The sequence below is a fragment of the Mastomys coucha genome, unplaced genomic scaffold, assembly GCF_008632895.1.
Source record: "Mastomys coucha isolate ucsf_1 unplaced genomic scaffold, UCSF_Mcou_1 pScaffold13, whole genome shotgun sequence".
In the NCBI taxonomy this organism is placed as follows: Eukaryota; Metazoa; Chordata; class Mammalia; order Rodentia; family Muridae; genus Mastomys; species Mastomys coucha.
In genome coordinates, this window is record NW_022196895.1 from 66,488,881 (window position 1) to 66,495,938 (window position 7,058).

A 7,058-nucleotide genomic window follows, 5' to 3' on the forward strand; every position below is an offset into this window, starting at 1 on the left:
TTTTCTTGAGGCAGGAGGATCCTTCCAGTACAACATATAAGATCAGTTTAGACAGCATAATAAGACCTTGTCTGCTTTTTTTTTTTTTTTTTTAAATAATGTTTGGGACATTTCTAAGTACCAATAATCAGTGTATTGTGAATTTGTGGTTATTAAAGGCAATAAACATTCATTTTAGTGAAATGTTGGGCATGGATACCTTATAGTGACTAATTCTCCCCTGCTTGCCAAGCTGGCCACCCAGGCCTCCTGAAGGGGGGAACAACATTTGGAATGTAAATAAATAAAACACTTAAAAAAAAAAAGTTCTTACATGAAGAATGTAAGACCATGTCTGTTGTCCCTGCTTTATGGCGGTCGCCGGGTGACCGCAGTAGAGACTGGTCGCTGTAGTTTGCTTTTGATTGCTGACCAAGAGCTACTTGGGGAGGAAAGGGTTTCTTCAGCTCGCACTTCCTTATCACAGAGCATTGTCTAGGGGAGCCAGGGCGGGAGCTCCTAGAAGAAACCTAAAGCAGAGACCGCGGAGGACTGTTGATTACTAGCTTGCTTTCCCTGCCTTTCTTAGCTTGCTCTCTTAAACAAGCCGGGACCACCTGCCCCACAGACATGGCCACCGGCCCATCGGATTGAGTCAATTTCTAAATTAAAATTCCTCCTTGCAACAAGACCCGAGTTCGTGTCACGTTGACAAAAAATAAATAAATAAATAAATAACAAAACTAACCAACACGCTCACCACAGAGCCAAATGAACAATTTGAATTGGCAGAGCGCCCGAAGGACTTGGTTTTGCAATTCTTTTGCCTAGCACGGTACTTAGCAGCTGAAAGTCGTGTTCTTCTCTCTAGCATGTTTGACATTTTTGATGGTCATATTTAGGGGACTGGACCTCTGCCCCACTGGTGAGTGGAGGTCATATATTAGTGCTGAACATCTGAAATATAGTGCAGGCTGTACCACATAAAACTAATCCTCCCAAGTGTCCACCGGGCCAAGACAAGGGCTTTAGTAGTATCTACACTACATTACTCCCTGCCACCCACCTCGGAACAGGGTCCTCTTGGACCCTAAGTTGTCCATTTCAGTAAGGTGCCTTTCATTAGAAGTTGCATCTATGTTTTTTATATTTACTCAACAGTCATATGTAGGCCATTTTTAGAGACAAGAGAATATAAAGACAGGACCAAGTATTTGTTCTGCTATGGGAATAAATAATGTTAGCTAAAATAGCTTTTCCAGCTAAGAAGATTTGAGAAAAAATAGCTACTCAACGGAGCTTGTGAGCTGCTCCAGGCATAAAGGCTAACAAGTCAGGAATCATTTAAAGCATGGGGGAGCTCAAATCCCCAAAGACTGAATGACTAGAAGCCACTGTCATTGTGCTAAGATGGTTGTCGTATGATGTGCATGCCCGGCAGTGTTTACTGAGTGCTTTGCTCCCAACTGAGTCAACCCAGACCTGTCATAAGAAAGTTCTGCCCATGTCCACTGTATACTGTTGGTGGGGTTTGCAGTCTCGGGCTTTCTGTGAGTAATCTGAAGGTGCTTGCTGCATACCATGGCCAAGAAACAATACAAGACACTACAGGTGGGTTTTGTTTGTTTGTTTGGTTGGTTGGTTTTTTGTTCTTTTGGGTTTTTTTTTTTTTTTTTTTGCTTTTTTGGGTATTATACTTGATGGGCCTGGCATTGTCCATTTGGATGAAGAGAATAGGAAGTGACGTGATCAGTGTACCATATCTTTGATAATTCATTTTTAAACATGGTCTTCAAGTTCTAGTCACTGAGAAAGAAAGTGTCTGATGTGCTATCAAGTTGCCACATATTGACTATACTTTATTAAACATCTAACACATTCCTAATAGTTCTATTATTATTAACACAGTCTAATAGTTCTCTTTAAAAAGAACCTCTTTTGGATTGCCAGGGTTATTATGTAGAGTTTGGAAAGTATCCATAGGAGCTAAGAAGAAAATAGAAATTATTTTTTCATAGTCTATAACTTGGTGCCCAAAGATAATCATGATTTGATAGCTTTTTCATAAAGCACAAGTTTAAAGGAAAATTTTCACTTCACAAATACATACATATATATATATGAATGTATATATAAAATGCATCTATGCATGCAAGTATATACTATATTTTTTCTTTTCCTTTCCTAATTTCCCAAGTGCCATCATTCCTGGCATATATATATATATATATATATATATATGTATATATATATATATATATATATATTATTTGTAAAGCACTTCCTAAAGTTTACTCAAAGAGTTCCTTGAGAGACTGGGGAGACGGCCCAGTTGGTGAAGTACCTGCTGGGCAAGCCTGCTGAGTTTGGATCCCCTGAAGAAAAGCTCTTAAATTTTCTTAAAACTCTGTAAGGTTATGATCTCTTTTTTATCTATTAGTAAAACCCATATGAAAGGACAGTAAGAGACACCAACCTTGTCAGCTCTAACTCCAGATGTGTGTTCGTACTCCAAACCTGCTTTGCTGTACGTTTTGCTGATGTGTTCTGCACCAAGAGTAAGCACACTCACAGCACGGGTTACCTATTTAACATCTGCCTGTTCCCAGAGCAACACAGTGATATTTTAATAATATAATTTGTAATTCTTTGTTTTCCTGCTAAGAGGCCTTCAAAGGCTTTTACAATCTCTGCAATAAAAGTCAAATCATCAAACCTTCTGCTAGGGCCTCTCTCTACTTTGCTTCTTATAATATTGATCTTCACTATCATCTGTTGATATATATATTTTTTTAACTATCTTATTGGGTTCTTCTATCTCTACCACCATTCTAACCCTTATTCTACCCTAATTCCTTCCAACCCCCTCCCCAACACTAGGTAGGAGAGAAAGAAGGTGAGAAAGGAAAGGGGGGCATAGACCTCTTTCAGCCAAAGACATAGGCTACTTCCTGTTGATTAAGGGCATTGGGTTCCTTGGGGCAAGTCCAGTCTTCATCATCAGGTTATCTCCAGCTTTCTTCTCATCAATCAGCAGTGACCAGGAGGAGCAGCAGCATCCACATCGGAGCGCCCTGCTCTCTGCTCTGGCATTCATACCCTCTGAAGAGTCCCCAGAATTCCAAAGGTAAAACTATCTGCAGCTGGCAAAACCATGCCCCTGCTAGTGCAGGAGACACTAGCAAAACCATATTCATATAACATAGCTGGGTTTGTAAAGAAACCAAAATTCTCACTACAATCATCTCTCCCTCTCTCCCTCTCTCCCTCTCTCCCTCTCCCCCTCTCCCCCTCTCCCTTTCCCTCTCTCTCTCTCCCTCTCTGTCTCTCTCTCCACCTTCTTTCTCTGTCCCTCTCTTTCTCTCCTCCCTCTCCTCCTTCTTCCTCTCCTCCCTCTCTCCTTTCCTCTCCCCCTTCCCTTCCCCCCTCCCTCCTTCCTTCCCTGTCTCTGTCTCTGTCTCTCTCCCTCTCCCCTCCCTCTCCTTCTTCCCCTTCTCCTCCCCTCCTCCTCTCCCTCCCTCTTTCTTGGCCACACCAGCCCATCACCATAACAAAATACATGACATAGGCTACTTATAAAGAAACAGAGATCTGTGTAGGTCACAGTTTTTGAGGTGAAAGTCCAACTAGCAGCGTAGTCCCAGCTCTGATGAACAGTCCCTTGGCTGTACCGCCTGATGGCAGATGGAGATGGTGGGAAGTCAGAAGCACTGGAGAGGCCAGGCTCATCATTTATGAAGAGTGCATTCATTCACAAAGGCTGAACAGGCTCCTGAGACCAGTATCTCAGTGTTTTCGGAAGGTGTGCCCTGTAGACCAATGAACCCCCTACTTGGTCCCACCTCGTCACAGTCCACAGCAGGTCCATATATTGCCACCCTAAGGACCAAGCCTCCAGTAATAGATGATGTGGGTGAAGAAGAGTAACCATAGCAAACTCCTGTTGTATTATGGGCACACACATTAGTACTCACTCAGTAACCTGCAGAAATAGCAGAGCCTGCATTATTATACTAATCTGAACCAGAAAGCCTGAGAACCAGGAGAGCTGGTAATGTAACTTGCATCTTCATCCCCAGGGTAAAAGACCAATGTCCCAGTTCAAAGGGACAGCAAGGTAGCAAACCCTTGACCTTTTGGCTGCACTTAAGCCTTCAGGAGATTCTAAGATGCCCCCTTGCTACGGTGGGAGTGGGAAGGCCCCCACAGGCTCACTTGCTGTTTCTCAGATGAAGGCACTGTTTCAAAGCTTGTGGAACCATTAGGTCGTGGGGCCGTACTATCTGAAGCAGGTTACTGGAGGGGCAGACCCTGAGGATAGTAGTCAGGCCCTGGTTCTAGCTGGAGTCATTCAGCTTCCAGAATTGTCCACCAGGATACAGTCAGCTACTGAACACAGTTGCCACTAACTCTTCCCCTTCTTAGTGGACTGGATCTCCTCAAGTGACTAGACAAAACACGTCACATTAACAAGCAAGTTCTTTTTTTTTTTTTTTTTTTTGGTTTTTCGAGACACAGGATTTCCCTGTGTAGCCCTGACTGGCCTGGAACTCACTCTGTAAACCAGGCTGGCCTCGAACTCAGAAATCCGCCTGCCTCTGCCTCCCAAGTGCTGGGATTAAAGGCATGCGCCACCACCACCAGGCTAACAAGCAACTTCTTTTTAAGTTGCTTCTTGTCAGGTGTTTGGTCTCCTCAATGAGAAAATAACCAAAGACACCCATCATACTGGGTGTTTGTTTGGTCTACTGATTCATACGTTAATCTCACTTAGAAACACCCTAAAAATAGCCCCAGAGCAAAGTTTAACCAAATATCTGCACGGCCCTGCAGCATTGACCTCTGAAATAACCACGCCAGGACCATTTCCTGCCTCGTCTAGCCCACCCTATAGTTTCACAAGTCGGATTGTTCTCTTTTCTAAATTCTCTGTAAGAAACCGGCATCTCAGGCTGACCTTGTGATACTGTAATCTCTCAAACATCCCCCCAGAGTTATCCTTGTCCCCCGCGCGTTACAGATTCACCTAATGTCATACTCACACTCGTATGTAATTGATATGTAATTACCTCAACTGATTGTTGTCGGCTTCTCTTTAAACCCTTTCTCTTGTTACAAATAATAAGAAATAAATTATTTTAAATGGATGTCTCATAGGTTTTATACATTATCAGAACCCACAAAAACATATACACTAGGTTATTTTGTTTCAACATCAATAAAAAAATTGGGTACCTGGACAATAGTAGATCATTTTTATTCTTCTTGTTGTTGCTTTGGTTTTTTGAGACAGGCTCTTTCTATGTAGTCGGATATGCTGGAATTAGCTTTTAAACATCTTTCTTAGACAGATCTCCCTTCCATAAGAGTCCTAAGCAATGCACGCTGCTAAGTCTTGCATCAGGAATTGACTTCTACCTGCCCCCTTTTGCCAACTGGCATAGCCATTGGACATGAAAGAATAAAGGCTGGAAATAAAGGGACAGTGAATGTACAGTGGGAATGCACATACAGTGGGGATCCCACAGGCAGCATCTTCGCCAAACGATCGATCGCTCAAACATCACACAGCCTGAAAGGAAGCACGCGGGAGTGCACAACACACCAGTGCTTCCATGGAATTCTCAACAAGAATTCCCAACTCCAATCAAACCATAAGAAATGATCATATAAAGTCAAACTGGGAGAAATTAGCCCAATATTCATTCATTCCAAGGGGAGTATTGAAACTAACTGCATTCTGGGTTAGATTCTGGAGCACACACAGGACATTAATGGAAAACCCATAAAACTCTCAGGTTTATGGGAAAAAAATGTGTTCATGCTAGGTTCTTAGTTTTGAGCTATATATCACAGTAATAAATGATGTTAACAAAATAGAAAGGGGGTAACTAGGTTTTATGATAATTGTATTATCTTGTGACTCTTCTCTAAGCATAATCAAAAATAAAAGTTTACTTTTGCTAGGGATGGTTGTACATACTTGAAACCCCAGCAGTTAGGAGGCCAGGACAGAGGGATCGGAGGTTTGAGAGCAGCCTAGGCTACATAGCGGGTTCCAGGCCAGACTGGGCTGCAAAGGGAGCCTCTTACCTCCAAAGAGAACAACCACCACCAAAAAGGGAGAGGAGTTGAAGAGATGATGATCACAAATCAGAATCTAAATAAACCATAAACTTCTCCCTCTACAAATTAAAAAAAAAAAAAAAGTTCCTCAGAGGAGCACACATATGCTGCTGGTCATACTCCAAAGTGTATGAAAATGTTCTGCCTTTTTATGTTATTCAACATATGCATAGAATTATATCCATTATTTAAAACTATTTAAGCTTCCTAGGTTTCAACTGTTTCCCTCTCCCTCCTCCCTCTCTCTCTCTCTCTCTCTCTCTCTCTCTCTCTCTCTCTCTCTGTGAGTGTGTGTGTGTGTGTGTCTATGTGTGTGTGTGTCTATGTGTGTGTGTGTGTGTGTGTGTGTGTGTGTACATGTTTGTGTGTGAGTATGCAGGTGTGCTCATCCATGCATTTACCTGCTGAGGTTTGACACCAGGTGTCTTCCTCTCTTGTTCTGTGCCTCCCTCTCCCTCTCCCTCTCCCTCTCCCTCTCTCTCTCTCTGTGTGTGTGTGTGTGTGTGTACATGTTTGTATGTGAGTATGCAGGTGTGTGCTCATCCATGCATTTACCTGCTGAGGTCCAAGGTCGACACCAGGTGTCTTCCTCTCTTGTTCTGTGCCTTATTTTCTGAAGGCCTCTCACTGAGTCTAAAGCTTATGGATTCCGCTATCCTGATTGGCCAGGGATTCTCCAGTGCCTGCATCCCCGTCGCTGCTGTTATGGTCATGCGTTTTCCACCCTTGACTTTTATGTGTTTGGTTGCTGGGAATCTGAATTCAGGTACTAGTGCTTACAGAGTGAGCACTTTACCAACAGAGCCCCTTTACCAGCCCTTACCGGCCGTGACCCTGGCCTTCAACTGTTCCTCCTTATTTCTGTCATCATGGTTTAAAGCCCATAAATCATGTTACGTTCCAGTTTGTTAGCATTTAATGTTTTATAGCTGAAGGAATTTTAAGTACATCAA